Source organism: Rattus norvegicus, chromosome 4 (assembly GCF_036323735.1).
Source record: "Rattus norvegicus strain BN/NHsdMcwi chromosome 4, GRCr8, whole genome shotgun sequence".
Classification (NCBI taxonomy): Eukaryota; Metazoa; Chordata; class Mammalia; order Rodentia; family Muridae; genus Rattus; species Rattus norvegicus.
Genome location: NC_086022.1, coordinates 125,716,993 through 125,733,421, shown reverse-complemented (window position 1 = coordinate 125,733,421; position 16,429 = coordinate 125,716,993). Strand labels below are relative to the sequence as shown.

The following is a 16,429-nucleotide window of genomic DNA, read 5'->3' as shown; positions in this document are numbered from 1 at the left end:
CTGGGCCCATCTGTCAGTAAATTTCTAAGAAGCTGTAACATTCAGTCCCGGGTCTGTCTGCCTTTTGTGGTTTCCTAGGGCCTTGGGGTGGGTCCTCACACCAGGCAGGACTGTGTTGTTCTGGAAAGCCTATGAATCACCGGGGAGGCTCAGTTCTCTCCTCTGCCTTCAGGGAGCACAGTGCACATTGCCTTTGAGTGGTAAACAAACGTCGAGAACATTTATGTCGACTTCCTGGGAACACGAAGTCCCCATCCTGGGGCTCAGGTGCCACACCCCCTCATCTTGATCCAGGGGATGCAAGGCTTCTACGCATCCTGGATGTATAATGAGAGGCCATTCCCTGGAAATTTGGGGGCAGTGTGAACCTGAAATCCATCCATCCCTGGACAGTAGTATGAGCTCACATTGTCTGTATTGGTTACCTATCATATCATCCTGAAAAAGTAGTTCAAACAATAAACATGTGCTCTTTGTGTTAGCCAGGAATTTGGGTGAAGGTGGTCAAAGAGTCTGTTGTCGGGTCACTGTCAGGGCATAGTCTGGGACTGCTGTCATCTGAAGGTTTGACACACTCTCTCTTGGGGCAGTACACTAGCTATTGGTGGGATGTCTCAGTTTACTTTGTGAGTGTCTGTCCCACTGTATCTGGCTTCCCCAGTGAAGTAGTCCCAGAGAGCAGGGCAGAAGTCACTCCATCCTCAGAAGTCACTCCTCGTCCTTTGCAATGTACTTTGGGTCTCTGAGGTCATGCTGTTTGCTGGGAAGGGCTCTTCATCACCTGGCCAACAGATTACAAGGACAGGGAAGGAGCCTGGGCCACTCTCTGGTCTTCTTAGGTGCCAGGTGTTGTACTGGGCTGTGGCTGCACTTGCAGGGGCCCTAGGAAGCACTCTAGCTAGATCATAGCAGCAGAAGCCACCAGAGTCGTGACCTGGGGAGAAAGGATTCCCAGCCCTGGAGAAATCAGGGAGGTCTCGGCAGCAGGTGGCTTGGATATCCAGAACAGCTTAGACCTAGAGAGGGAGGAGCAGGCCATGCCACATATAGTCACAGCAGATGAAGGAATCAGACCCATGGTACAGTCCTCAGAGACACCCCTCTCCTTAGCTCCTGTTTGACATCAAGCTACTGGTCATGTGCTGTTCTGTTCTGGATGCTGCATTCTAGCAGTGGGTAACAGGGACATGCCTTTGACCAAAAAAAAAAAAAAAAAAAAAAAAACCACTGTGGTGCTAGACATCACCACCAAAATAAAGGATGGCTTTATTTAGCCAAGCAACCCGCCCAGGCCACCTGCAGAGGATACCTCCATGTCCCCATGTGACAGATGAGAAGGCTGAGGCTTGGGGCTCACAGCACTGGTTGAGATCACAGACAGGACTAGCCCAGGCTTTGCTGTGGACACCCACAGATGACCAGCTCAGTCAGATGTAAGCATGGCAGCTTCTGCCTGCTTCTCAGAACACAAAGCCTCTTCAGCACTGACCAGAGGCCTCCCAGGCCCAAGGTGGGAGGAGGCAGCCTGGACTCATGTGTGGATCAGCTTCTGTGCTCAAGGTCAGCCATGTGACCGATTAGTGGGGCCTGTGAGTCCCACGGGAGGGATTTTCAGGGATTGCTGAGGAGTGAAGCCTGACCTCCCTCCCTCTCTTCCCTCCCCGCCTCCTCCAGAGGCGAGAAGAGATGCAATGGCTGATGTGGCTTCTGGTGCTCCAAGTCTCAGTCTCCCTACATAGTCTGTCACCTGATCTACACCCCGAGTTTGGAATGACTTGTAGTCAGCCACTGGAAGAGCCCTCTGAGTGCCAGGCACCGAGCATCACTGCCCAGAATCTGTGAGGTAGCCCAGCATGTTGATGTGTATGCCTTTGTCCATTTCACAGGTAAGGAAACAAAATAGCAAAGTGAAGGCCCAGATATATGTGCAACCCCAGAGGTGGGCGTACCAGTGTGCCTTCAAAATGACAGGGGCTTGGGGACATGGCTAGTCATGTAGAGCACAGCTGTGCAAGCAGGAGGAGTTGAGTTTTGATCCTCCGTACCAGAACAGAAAGCTCGAAATCCGCACTTGGGTGAGAGGGTGAGGGGTAGGGGCGCAGATGCCAGAGGATTGCTGGGACTTTCTGGCCACCAGCCTAGTGGGGATGGAAGACAGGATACACAACCAATGACAAAACCAAACAAAGAAACAAAGAAAAAACAGAAAAAAAAAAAAGACAAAAATAGATGCACCAAAGTAGGTGAGCTCCAGGTTCAGTGAGACTTGTCTCAAGGGAATAAGGTGAAGGGAATGTTGGCAGGACACTGATGTCTTCCTATGGCTCTCCTCACTCACAAAGGAGCAATCACCCCTTCCACACAGAACCCTACACGAGGGTCTGGGGATGTGACTCAGCTGCTGAGAGATTGGCTCACAGGCATGGATCCCTGGGTTCTGTCTTCAGCCTCGTGAACTGGGTATGGTGGCCTACACCAGCCATTCAGCACTGGGAAGATAGAGGCAGGAGGAGCAGGAATCTCATGTCCGTCTTCTGACACACAGCTAGGTCACGGTCAGCTTTGCTTACAGGAGACCCTGATTCAAAACAAAGCAGCAGCACAAAGCCCTCTGCTGTGATCGGCTGTGGTTGGCTTTTTCACAGTCGTCACCGTGCTGGCCCCAGCTGGACAAGGTCAAATCGTGGCAGACCTTGACTCTAGACAGCTTTCCCTCATGGCCTCACCGAAAGGGAGCCACTACTTGTGCTTGACGTTCCTCAACTCCAACCCTATTCATTTTTAAATTTATTTTTATATACATATCCACCTACAAAGAATATAGACAAATGTCAGTATTTTTCATGTGTGCATATTTTGAGTATTTTTGTTTGGTGGACTGGATTTTTTTTTTTTGAGATAAGAACTTGCTGTAAGCCCTTGGCTAGCCTAGTACTTGCTATATATCCCAGACTAAATTTACTAATAGCAATCCCCTTGCCTCAGCTTCCCAGGTGCTGGGATTGTAGGTGTGTGACTCCATACCTGGTCAGGGCCATCCCTGTGCTAACCAAGAATGGTACCACTGAGTTACAAACCTTCATGGTCACTACAAGAAGACCAGATGGATGATTCTTTTGGAACTTGTCATTTCTCTCTCTATGGGACATCCCCGAGATTCACCTGTGCTGGTACATGCTAGCCCGGTTCACTCGTTTCTGTTACCATATAGAGTTTATACCCTGGTGGTATGAGTTTTGTTTTCCTGTTACAGGTGAGAAAAATGGGACTCAGAGAGGTTAAAAGCCTGAGAGGAATCAGCCAGCTTCTAAGAAACAGAAAATCACAAGCTGGTCCCCAGATGATATGGTTCCTGCCACCCTTTATACTGAATTATATGAAAACTGAAGAAAAAAAGACCCCTGGGAGACATCTCATCCCTGGGAGATGGTCAGGATGGGACCTGGCTTGACCAGGAGGTTGTCCAGGGTCAGAGAACGCCCTCAGTTCTGGAGACGTGGCTCATCAGGTAAGAGTGCACGTCACTGTTGTAGAACGCCAGAGTGTGGGGGACCCATACTGAGGGACACACAGTTGCCGGTGACTCCAGCTCCAGGGGATCTGACACCCTCCTCCCCAGCCCTCTGTGCACTTGGGCACATGCTCACTCGAATGTCTATATACCCTCACAGACACATAAAAAATGAAAACAAATCTTAGAAACCCCAACCACCCCCAATCCCACATGAGGACACAGCATGTAGACCACAGTGGGCATGTAGAATACTTCTTCAACTGGGCATGATGGTCTGTAATCCCAGCACCTAGAGCAAGAAGACTGTCATGAGTGAGTTCTAAGCCAGCCTGAGGTAAAGTGTGAAGCCCTGTCCTACTAAAAGACCCTCCCCACACGCATACCGTTTTTTCTTTAAAAAAAAAAAAAAGGTACTTTTTCCCCTGGACAATGAATTGGAACAGCCTGAGACAGACTCTAAGCTTCTGTATCCTTGTTTGTAACGTGGGATTAGTCATTCCTACCCAGAACATCTGAGAGTTAAAATTCATGGAGGGGCTGAGATGTGGCTGGTTAGCAGAATGCTTACCTAGCGTGCACAAAGCCCTGGGTCCATCCCCAGCACCACTGAAACCCAATGTGGTGATGCATGCTTAGGACATTTGCACTGGAGAGGCAAAGGTGGATGAGGAATTCAAGAAAAAAAAAGTGAAGAGTGTCTAATGAACCTTTAGACTATGAAAATACGGGGTGCTTCAAAGTAGGGAATGAGAGAAGGGATCACCACACCTGTGTCATGGATGAAGACTGCCTGTTCATTTTTTAACTATGATTTTCAGGTCCTTTGCTCACCAAAGGAAGCCCAATTCACTCAAATGTTTTGAGAACTGTTTAAATAAATGCAAGAAAAATTACTGATAAAAAAAAAAGAGCATCCTGGGCTATATAATGAGTTTGAGGTCAGCCTGGGCTACATGAGACTCAGTCAGTTAATCAATCAATCAATCAATCAATCAATCAAAGAATGAAAAGATCCAGGGCCACTCTGTTAGCAGGCCAGGCTCTCACCACAGGCAGGAAGCCAGCCAGAACCCTGGGCTACCTGTCTCTCTCTCTTTACTGGTGGGATGGTCTTTGTAGGTATGCCTTGATCCCACATTTGGCTTCAGGAAGAGAGACTATCTTCCTTCCATTATCTGGGTAAGGTTTAACCCAAATCCAAGTCATGAGAGGCCTCCAAAGACCTCCTTGCAGCTTAGACTCAAGGCTACCAGCTTTTGCCCACATTATCAAGGCTCCACAATTCAGTCGTCAGCTCATGCCCCAAACATATGATCATGTCACCCAGCACAGGAAGAAACCCCTCCTCCAGCTACCTCCACCCTTCTCCCTCCCCATCTCTGGGGAGCAACAGTTGTTTCTCTCAGAGTTTCCACAAGCTTCTCCACCCCTCAGACCAATAACCCTCTGTGCCTGGCACAGGCCCTGCCCTTCTTGCCAGGGGCAGCTGCTACTGGGGGAGCTGCCTACCCACGCACTCTCTGGCACCAGGCACTGGTTTAGCATAAACAGGAGTCCACAGACAGAGCCGACCTAGAGCTCCCTCGGAAAGTGTCCCAGCTGGGACAGTAGCAGAGCCAAGCAGAGGCACATGTGGGTGCCCTGGGTGCTAGGGTTGGCTTCTTCTAACCTTGGCTGGTTGATCTAATCAGAACCACCCTCACAGGGAGGCCAAACGGCACCACCCCAGATGGAGAGGTTGCAGGTGTGCTCAGGAGCTTGGGTGCAGCTCCAGCACAGAGTGTGATTTTGGGTTTGGTGCCCAAAATACAACTCAGGGCAGAACACAGAGGTCATAGGGGCATTCGGGAGTGTGTGTAGCACAGGGAGGGTGTGTTGTCCTAGGTCCGTCCCCTAGTTTAGGACTGAGAACAGCCCCTCTGTACGTTGCTCTTGGTGCCCCTGTGTGATACTGAGCATGGGGACTGAGCTGAGCCAATATTCTAACCTGCCCCTGCTTTGGGGGTGATAGGGGGATGGTGAGGAAGGTGGTACTCCCTAGAGGGATTCCGGTAAAAGTTCAGGGTCAGGATGGGAAGTGTATCATAAGCTGGAAGGTCATGACAGCAGGGGACAGTGACAGGGGACACTGAGAGCAGGAGCGGTTGGGTTGGTTGAGTGTGTGTGTGAGAGTCAGTCCTGGTAAATGCCAGTGGGCTGCATTTAGGAAAGAAGGAAAGAAGCAGGAGAGACAGGGCTGAAGTCACCCCCCACCCCTTTTTAATTAAAATTAAAAATTTGAAACAGTGTTTCTAAGTTGCTAAGGCTGACCTTGAACTTACTCAGTAGTTCAAGCAGATCTTGAATTTGGAGTATTCCTGTTTCAGCCCTAGTAGCCAGGATTCTAGGTGTGTACCACCAGGTATGGCTTGCCCCCATTTTTATAGTACAGAAAGGCAGAGTGCCGAGAGTTGAATACCAGGCACATTACCCCTGGTTGTTAAACTTCCCTTTCCCAGAGGACCAAAGGGTACCTGAGTTCTCAGACCTCAAACTAGCAGGTATAGAAAAGCACTGAGGACTAACTGGTTGAATGCATGCCAGGGAGGGACCAGGCTCCATTCATACCCCATCTAAGGCTTCTAGGACCATGGGGGGCAGAAGAGACAAGTAGAGGAACCGAGACACATGTACACAGCATCTCTCTCCCCCACAGCTTCCTCCTGGGTTCTCAAGGAGCCGCACCAGGAGTTAATGCTTCAGGCTGGGTCCTTTGGTCCTAGATGTCAGTGTCTCTTGCACGCTCTATGGCTTGCTATAGGGGCTGTGTGTGTGTGTGTGTGTGTGTTGTGGAGTAGAAGGAAGAGGGTCTCTGGGCCCCCTGCTTTGTGGCTTCATCCCTATCTTTCTGGCTCCTTTCCCTTCACTCCATGGACACTTACCAGGAAGTACCTTACCCATCACACCAGTTGCAAACTGTTCATGGCTCTCTGCAGTTTCCAGTGGACTTTCTTGTGTTTGGATGCTCCAGTGTCTGGGTGAAGAGGCACTAGCATGGGTATTGTTTATCTCCAAAGTGAAGCCAGACAGAGGGAGAGAAGGAGAGGCAGAGAAAGAGGGAGAAGGAGAAGGAGAGGCAGAGAGACCAATGAGCAAATAATACTTTAGACAGACATAAAATCAAGAGAGACATGGAGCCCCCAACCAGGGACAGCTGGACGCAGCAGCTGAGCTGGCCCTGGTTAAGCAGCCCCTTCACTGCTTACCACATCCTGTTGGGGACTAGCAGACCCTTGGGGTAGGAAGAGGAATGGAGGAAGGGAACCAGCTGGCTGTAGGCTATGTTGTCTCAAATGTACCTGATGGGACACTCCCCTAACTGGTGCTCCACCTCCTCCCAGCTATGTGGGCCTGTGCTCGTCAGTCTGGATCTTAGGATCTCAGGCTCCTCACTGAAATGAGTCTGTCTAGCAAGTGTGTCCATGCCTGCTTGTAATCCCAGCACTCAAGAAACTGAGGCAGGAGGGTCACCACGGGTTCCAACCCAGCCTGGACTATAATGAGATCCTGACTCAGAAAATAGATGTTAAGATAGCTCAGCTGTGTTTGCCATGCAAATCTGATGACCAGAGTTGGCTCCCTAGAATTCACATAAAAGTGAAAGGAGAAAAAAACCCGACTCCTCAGAGCTGTCAAGGAACCTCAAAAGCATGTGTGTTGATGTCATAGGCACACTAATAGTAAAGTTAAAAAGAAATAAAATGATTTGTACCAAGGTTGTGTGTGTGTGTGTTCAGTATATTGTATGTATGTGTTGTATATATGTGAATGCATTTGAATGTTTGTGTGTATATTATGTTTATGTATGTGTCTTTATGTATATGTGTGTGTACATGATGTGTATGTGTGTGTCTCCCATGGTATGAACCCTAGTCATTTATTATGGTGTGGCCACTCTGTAACTCAGTTTTCCGGTATAGAAGAAATGAGCAGAGCCACCATTGTCCTGTTTTGAGGGCTAAATGAGGGGTGTTGATGCAGCACTGGGCACACGCAAACCCCAGGCCTACCCTGTCCTCACTCTGATGGGGAGAGAAAGAACTTGAACTGGTTACACATGTGTCTGAGGACCTGAGTGAGAGTGGCCCAATGTTGTACACCAATCTTGATCTCGGACGCTACCCAGCCTTCCAGGTAGGGAAGGCCCTGGGGGACAGCTCAGCTAAGATTGGGCAGCACACAGGTGAAGTAGGTGGTGTCAGGCATGACTGGAAGGGTTGGGTTGGTCCTGAGGCAGCCTGAAGCCCAGAAGGGTGAGTGGGGCTGCCCCAGGGACCTCTGGGTAGTGGCTGAGCTGGAAACCACCAGGCACCTTTGGGAATCTTGTGTCAGGAGGTGGCCCTGGGACACCAGCAGAGGCAGCAGGGGAAACAGCTGGGAGGGGCCGTCAAAGACTTCAGAAGAGAGGAGCTGGGCAGGCTTAGGCCCGGCTATTGTGGAGATAAGAACATGGGTGCTGACTGTGATACAGCTAGGGGCCTACCAAGGAGTGAGTGAGTGAGTGAGTGAGTGAGTGAGTGAGTGAGTGAGTGAGTGAGTTAGTGAGTGTTAGTGATTTTTTACCATATACATAAAAATCAAATTTGGTGCTGGAAACCATCCTATAGAGCTAGGATTCTGGCCTCACATAATCTATATATAATATGGGGCTGATGCTGAATCAGCACATGGCTTATGAATTCATTCCAATAACCTCACAAGGGAGCAACTGTTACTAACGTGCGTGCGCGCACGCACGAACACACACACACACACACACACACACACACACAATCACTTTTTTACATTTGTGTAGGTTCATGTTTGTGCAGGTGTAGGTGTGCCATGATGCTCATGTAGAAGTTAGAGAACAGTTTTTAGGGGTCAGTTCTCTCCTTTCTCCGTATGAATACAGAGAGGAAACTCGGGTCATCAGACTTGGTAACAAGCCCCTTTATACACTGAGCCATCTTGCTGGTCCAGCTATCCTGTACCCTGGACCCAAAACCCTGGGATGTTCAGAGAGATGCAGAAGCAGAATTCTCTGGCTTAGGGTCCCAGTAGAGGAGGCCAAGGGCTAGGAATGGGTGGGCAGGAGAAGAGCACAGTGGAACCTTCCAGAGCAAGGCAGGCTACAAGTCAGGTATTTGAGTCACACATTGAAAATAATAGATCCCCGATGATGATGAGTTTCCAGAACAGCCCTCCCCTGTCCCAGGCCTGTCTCCACCCCCTGCTGAGGTGGTGACAGGTGACAGCTGTGTTCTACACCCATTTCAAGAGGAGACTGAGGCTCAGGTTATGGGCAGTATTGGGCCTGGCACTGGGTGCTTCAGACATCAATGCTGGGTCAGGATGTGCTGTGGGAGGTGGCCTGGAAGAGGACAAAGCCCGGAACCTAATCTTGTTTACACCTGGGGATTAAGGCAGCATGTAAAAGGGGGTGGTGAGGGGGGTTGCCAGAGAGGCAGGCAAGTAGCAGCAGGCCTAGTGGCTGGACCAAGCCAGCCTTGCCCCGGTTGGGTGTGCATGCCACCAGGTTGCCCATAGGTCAGCCTTTTTAAATAGAGTATCAATCACATCGTGTGAAGCCAAGAGGGACCGTGTATATTCCTCAGGCTAGAGGACTGTTCTGAGCTGCCCTTCTACTGCACAAGTGGAGAAACAGAGGCATGGAGCCTGGCTGAGGTCATGAGGGATTCGAAGACAGACCCTTGGCTGCGGAGCCCCTCTGGCTGGCTGCTTGTTGCAATTGCCAAGTTTGCTTGTTTTTAAAATGCTTTATTCATGATGAACCGGAAGAAAGGCTCTCCAAACTGGGGTTGCCACAGAAGCAAATGTGAAGGCAGACTTGGTTTTTGACGTTTTCCCCGGGTTCTCTTTATCTCTTCAGGGTCAGAGACCTGCTTTCTGTTTATTGACCTAACAAAGCAGAAGATAGCAGAGGGACTCCTCACAGAGGCTTCTTTGACCTGTGACCCGCCTGTTGCTCACTGTCCGAGGCTCCTGGCCCAGTGGAGCTGAGCGAGGCTGAGCGGCCTGCAGACTCCAGAGCCACTTTGGGATTATCTACCCTGAGGCCACCAACAAGATAACAAGCCCTCTCTCAGGCAGAGCCAGGACTAGTCACCATTCTGGTTGTCTCCAAAGGGCTGGTCCCACGCCAGACCAGTGAGGCAGGGGCATGTGCAGAAAGTTACCCCTTCCGTATCCTCACTTCAAGGTGGGTTGGACTGAAGCAGTGGTGGTTGGCCCAGCCACAATAAGGTAGATCCAGAATGTGTTTGCTTTCAGTGACTTTGATCGTGCAGGGTTATGGGGTACTGCATGATAAACAGATACATGTATGTGGGTGCAATCTTCAAACCGGATAGTTAACGTCTCCGCGGTTGGACACACCTATAATCCCAGCACTTGTGAGGCAGAGACAAGAGGAGCTCTGCTATATAGAGAGAATTCAAGGTCAGCCTTGATTGTCTCAAGAAGAAAGAAAAGAAATTTGAGGTTGAAGGTGCTTCAGTGTTCAAAGCCCCCATGGCTCTTGCGGATTAGGCAGCTCCCAATCTCCTGTCACTTCAGCTCCAGGGGATTTAATGCCCTCTTCTGGCTTCCTCGGGCACATGCATGTGGTACACATAAACTCATGCAGGCAATACACATGTTAAAATAAATAACCATAAATATATACATTAATCTTAACTCCTTGTTTCGAGACAGAGATCTGTATAGACGGGCTGTTTTTGAACTCCATATATGTCGGAGAATGATCTTGAATTCATCATCTTCCTGCCTCTACTTTCCAAGTCCTGAGATTTTATTTCCATTCCCATGTGTTTGGTTTTGTTTTTTCAAGACAGGATCTCACCATATAAGCCTGGCTGTCCTGGAGCTCACATTGTAGACCAACCTGGCCTCGAACTCACAGAGATCCACACACCTCTCCCTCCCAAGTGCTTGGATTAAAGGCCTGCAGCAGCACATCTGGCTTCCATTCCTGGTTTTATTTGGTTGTTTGACTTGAACCCAGGGCTTCATGTTAGACAATCCTTCTGCCAAATAAGGTACTCCCAGTCTTCCTTCCTCCTTCCCTCCCTCCCTTCCTCCTTCTTTTCCTTTTTGCCTTTTAAGATAGTCTCTTTTTATGTAGTCCATTCTAGCCTTGGTGTTGGGTCAATCCTCCTCTCTCAGCCTCACCAGTACTGGGGTTACAGCAGTGTGCAGTCATGGTTCTCCTCAAATGTCTTTAAATGTCCTCAAATGTTTTTTTTCCTTCAAAGTGACAGTTGTGTTGCTTGTAAAACAGGGTGGTGATGTTTCAGTAGAGAGCATGGAATCAGAGCCCTTAAGCTTCTGTCTCCCTGGATTACATTGTTTCAAAGCTCTAAGCCCCTCTTGGATTCAGGTCAGAATCCCTAAGGCTCTGCCTTTTAACTACCCTTTCCTAGTCCTTCCTTTCCAGCAGACTGTCTGGATCCCTTCCTCCCCAAGTTTCCCAGATTCTCCCCCTCCTTCATTCCACTCATCAGTCAAGACCACAGGCTCCTTGAAGCCACTGCAGGCTCTGTCATCACAGAAAGCAGTGGGAGGGAGACAGAGGACGGTAGCCAGACCATGACATAGGGGAACAGACACTGAGGAGGCTGCAAAGAGAGCTGCCTCGTCTGAGTCAAGGGAGCTTTCCTGGGGACTTCCTGGAGGAGGAAACCTGAGCCCCACAGGACATATTTTATCTTGAGTATTGTCAGAGGCACACGAACATATAGCAACACTCACTCAGTTCCCCTTCCTTGGAAAGCAAGCACCCCTCTGAGGAACTGAACGAGGGTCTGATATCCTTCCAAATCTGATTCCAGCTTCTCATCAGGCACCTGGCCCGAGGCTGGTTTTCTTTCTATGACCATGGTCTTGTCATAGATCTACAGAATGGAGAGTGCCTTCATAAAGACGGAAGAAGGCCATGGTGGTCCAGAGAAGGACTGAAGGCCATGGTGGTCCACTGAACATGCCAAAGTTCATGTAGCCAGTGGGGGCTTTAAGTGGACAGCACAACTCCCTAGTTCCTTTCCCTTCTCATCCTTATAGTCTCATTATCCCTCGCAGCTCCACCCTGAGGAGAGTAGCCGTCACTGGTCCTCCAGTGGAATCACTGGGCCCCAGCTCAGACTCACGTACAGCATGGGAACTTGGAAATGTACATCTATGACAACGGTAGGTGTTGTCACTACTGCTGAGCCAGGGTCCTAATTAGCCCAGCCCAGCCTCAGAGGGTAGGGTAGCTGCAGATGGCTTGGAACTTCTGCCTCCGCCATGTGAATACTGGGATTACATGTGTGTCACCAGGCCACAGGGACAACCATAATGGTGATACCTTACCTCCCTGAGTTCTTAGAGCACTTAAGTTCCTCATGGTTTCCCCCAAGCTGGAAGAGGTCCACGCTGTAAATACCACCTCTCTTCCTGGACAGAGGCCAGAGAAGACAGGTAAGTGGCCCCCAGGTTCACAGCAGACAGATGCTGTGCAGGGTTGCTACCTATGCCTGGGTGATGCTCTGTCCAAATGGGGGCACTTTCAGGTGTGGGTGGTGATAGGCCTTGGGTGGTGTTTTCATCAGTAACTCTTGGCCCTGAGCTGGGTGTCTCAGAGAAAAGGCACTAATCTGAACTTAGTGGAGCTCAACCTTGGCTGAGCTGAAGGATCAGCCTGGGGACTGGGCAGGGCCAGCCTCCAGCCAGAGCTGGCTCCCGCATCTCTCTGCATCATCCTGCCTTGTCATGGCACAGGGACTGGCAGGCAATGTCCTTAAGCTCCAGGCAAGCTCTGCCCACACCTGCCCATTCCTGCCTGTTGGAAAGTGGAGCCCTGGCAGCCAGGAGGCTCAGCCGAAAGGTGATGAGGGAAAGAGAGAAGATGGGGTGTCCTTTGGGAGTAGGGATTCCCTGAAACAAGCAAGCAGTGTTTGCATCTTGGCCCTAAGCTTCCCAGCTTGAGGATTTCCTAGGCATTTTAGAACACCTTCAGAGCCTAGTCTGTGAAATGGGGGTTGAAGGATTCAGCCATTTCTTTATGACCCTACATATCACAAATGGAGGATACTATTAGGAGTGGCCCAAAGAGCTGAAGGTGCTTTCTCCAGATCACATAGCCTTACCTTTCTAACCAGTATATAGTGGAGGCCCTGGGCTGATGGAACAGTTCAGGGCTGGTGTACCCCCAGCTATGTCAGATGAGAAGGCTGTTCCGGGGTGTGTGTGTGTGTGTGTGTGTATGTGTGTGTGTGTGTGTGTGTGTGTGTGTGTGTGTGTGTGTGTGTGTGTTCGACTTCTTGTGTCCAGGAGTTGTGGTGGGCTGAGATTCTAAAACAACAGCTGAAGGATACCTCATGACTTGGAAGTCTTTTTTTTTTTTAATGAGGTCCCATGTAGCCAGTTATGACCTTCAACTCCTGTTTATCCTGCCCACCAAGTGCTGGGATTAGAAACAGGTCCCATCGTGCTTGACGTATGCCGTGCTGCAGACAGAAGCCATACTTACTAGGCAAGTACACTACCAGGCTACACCCCACGTCCCACAGTCCAGGAAACAGAATGACTTGTCTCTAGATAGCAGGAATTTAAAAGGTAAGGGCATTGGGGTGACAGCAATGAGAGGGATCACCTGTGTCAGGTCTGCCAGCACCACAGTTTTCCATTCCAGTCAGAGACAGGGAAGCAGAATGGTTCTCCATTCCTCATGGCTTCCAGAGCCTCCCTGGGATGAGAAGAATGGACACCAGGCAGGTGCCTTCTCTTGATCGTCTTTAGAGACAAGGCAGGCTCATTAGTGGGAGACAGGAATTAGGGATGGGGATAAGTGGGTGGGGTACTGCAAGCAGATGGCCGTTTCACCTGAAATAAGCGAGTGGAGCAGGAGACACCTGGGGGGTCCAGGCCAGTGTGGATGCTGTGACACTGGAGTGTGAAAGCTTTGGCATAGATTTAAGATGAGCACACCCAGTGGCTTCCCTAGCATCAGGCCACTGTGTATTATGACCTGGGCGGAAAGGATGGGCCAGACATACAGGTAGCTGTGCCATAGGACAGCTCTAGGCAGCTGGATTGTGACTTGGTGGCCGGGAGGGTTATGGACAGGCAACAGGACTGGATGACGTCTCCGAGAGGAGTTTTAGAGGAAGAACAACACCGATCTTATGGGCAAGACATGAGCTCAGAGACGTGTCTCTTAAGTCTTATAGCCACTGCCCCACTTAGCATCTCAGTGGCAGCCCCCAGTCTCAGGCCTTTTCAGGGGGATGCCAGTGCGGAGGGGCAATGTTTAAGAACACCACCTTAGGGGCCAGGCTTGAACAGGTTCATGTTGCTGGGTGACCTCTGCTTATTCAACAACCTCTCTGAGCCCAGTGTTATCCTTCAACCAGAATAACCACATCTCCTACCAGGACTGCAAGGATTAAATTACACAATTTGGGCAAATTACTCGGTATGGAAAAACAGCAACTGACATAATCATGCTTACATTATCAGCCTTGCCCAGCGGAAGGAACACTTTGTTTGGAATAGGAACTGTTTACAGGTACTGGAGCATGGCTCAGGGGCTAAAAGCCATTAAACGGAAATCCTCTCTCAGCACGACTTTCATATTCCCTCCTCTGCAGAAGCTCCAAAATGAATGTCATTAGTGTTGGCGTGGGAGGTTAATTCCAGGTCTGCCCGGAGCTTCTATTCAGGAACGCAGTGGGTTCTGCAGCTTTGGGCCCACTTACGCCTCCAGAGAGGGCATGTGACTGTAGTCCCAGCATTTGAGAGGTGAAGGCAGAGGAGGATCAGAAGTTCAAGGCCATCCTCAGCTGTAAGTTGAGTTTGAGGCTAGCCCACCAAGGCCCAGAAGCAACTTCCCTGGGTCACAGGGTGAGGAGAGGAGGCTGTGAGGAGATTCTTTTGAAGTATCTGCTAATTGCCATGTTTATATTCTTACCACAGCCTCAAAACAGCAAGGAGAATGTCCTCTTCATTTTATGGGGAAGGGGGGCGGAGAGGAATGGAGGCACAGTGTAGGCAAGTAACTTCTCCAAGGCTAAACGGCTGTGAAGTGGCAGAGGCGGGGTTTGAACCCAGTCAGTTGGCTTTGTAGACCATGCTCCGTCTCTCTTGCTGTCAGACTGCTCTTCTGTACCACATGTGCTAACAGTGCCACACTTCACACTCCAGGACAGGTGGCTGTCGGCAGTCTGCAGAAAAAAGATGCCCCCACAGCAAGAGGTAGGGCTGGGGGCTGGCTAGGTCTGTCTGGTTTTAAAACCTATCTTTCTTCGAACAGCTGTGCTTTGGGGGGAAGGGGTATGGTGTCACTCATTGAAAACCCTTTCTTATTTCTCTGACAAGCAATAATTGAATACTGAGTATATATCAGGCCCTGTTCCGGGCCTTCCTAGGGTTCAGGGGAGAGGTTGATTCTATATGTAATCCTGTGGAAGGGCAACCACGAGGAGTGGGTATTGAGGGATGAATAGGAACTCACCAAGAACAAACCACTCTGGCCAGGGAAGCAGATTAGTGCCTTGTTCAGCCATCATCAGAGAAGCTGCCTCCTGCAGCCGACAGGACAAACACTAAGATCCAGAGCCAGACAGTGTGCATCGTGAGAGCGGCCCTGTTGGAGGGGGGCAGAGAGAGAGCACAGGGGTCAGAGGGGATGGAGAGCTCCCCTCTGCATCAACAGGACTGATGCAAATGAGCACTCACAGAGGCAGCATGCACAGGGCCTGCAGGGTCTGCACCAGAAGGGCTCCCAGAACTGAAAGAAGTGAACCCATGCCCATTCCTAACCCAGAAGCAACCTCCAATTAGCAGTAACTTGCAAATGAAAGTTTAGTTTCCTCCAAGGGAGTCGCCTGCCCAGCAGTAGATGGCCGACAGAAAAGGAACTCCACAGCATCTTTGGGGTTCCTTGGCTTACAATGTCCTGCAAAGCTTCTCTCTGTCTTTCTTTCTGTCTTTCTGTCCTTTTGTCTTTCTTTCCTTTTCTTTCTTTTCTCTTGTTCTTTCTGATTTTATCTTTTTATTTTTATTTTATTTTGTAAAAGAAAAGGGGGTAGATCAGAATGGGATGGAGGTGTGGATGAGCTGGGAGTAGATGGAGGGAAACTAATCAGGATGTAATATATGAGGAAAAGAAGAGGAAGAAGAGGAAGAGGAGGAGGAGGAGGAAGAAGAGGAGGAAGAAGAGGAGGAGGAAAAGAAGAGGAAGGGGAAGAGGGGACAGAGAGGGGGCAGAGAGGGCAGAGGGGGGCAGAGTAAGAGGGGGCAGAGGGGGATGAAGAGGATGAAGAGGATGAAGAAGAGGATGAAGAGGAAGAAGAGAAAACCAAACATATAAAAGCAACTCTAAAGACATGGTCATGAGAAAGCTTGGGCTCTATTTGAAGATGTCAAAAGGCTTAGTATCCCTAAGATAGTAGCACAGAGTAGGGGCTCAGCGTGCTGGGTCACTTGCAGAGTGAGCTACCTCAAGGGTCTGGATAAGCTAGACGGAGCCTGAGCTAGAGTACAGGTTGGGTGCTGCGAGGGAAGGAGGGATGCAGATTGTGTGAAGGTGGGAATGGAGATTGATCCTAAGTGTCCCTTGAGAGCACCCAGCCAAATAGAGAGGAGAAATAGGATGGTGCCTCACTGAAGGTCTGGTGGGAAAAATGGGCTGTGGGTATGAGCCACCTCTACCCAGTGCCAGGCTGAGTAGAGTTTGAATCCCTGAGAAACACAGCCTGCAAGTGCCTAGACTGGGACCCAGGTGGACACAGTAGGGAGAAATAGAGCTGGATTTTGACTCTACCACCCCATTGCCCATCAGGAAGATAATTTTGGTAACTACCAGCATCCTCTTCTATAGACTAAATTATGTCA

At 49.9% G+C, this 16,429-nt stretch overlaps 1 long non-coding RNA gene across 10 annotated transcripts in view; it reads left to right on the top strand.

The window, feature by feature from the left end:
- LOC102548902 (uncharacterized) overlaps window positions 1-10,508 on the top strand; it is a 35,440-nt gene extending 24,932 nt beyond the window's left edge. For 5 of the 10 annotated variants that reach the window (XR_010066215.1, XR_010066214.1, XR_010066217.1 and 2 more), the window contains 2 exons: window positions 1,675-1,886; window positions 3,254-7,268. This is a non-coding gene — a long non-coding RNA (uncharacterized LOC102548902). Of the gene's footprint in view, window positions 1-1,674; window positions 7,269-9,425 lie in introns of those variants that run through there. The other 5 variants (XR_005503735.2, XR_010066218.1, XR_005503734.2 and 2 more) reach the window with 3 other exon arrangements.
- Window positions 10,509-16,429: the final 5,921 nt, after the last annotated feature.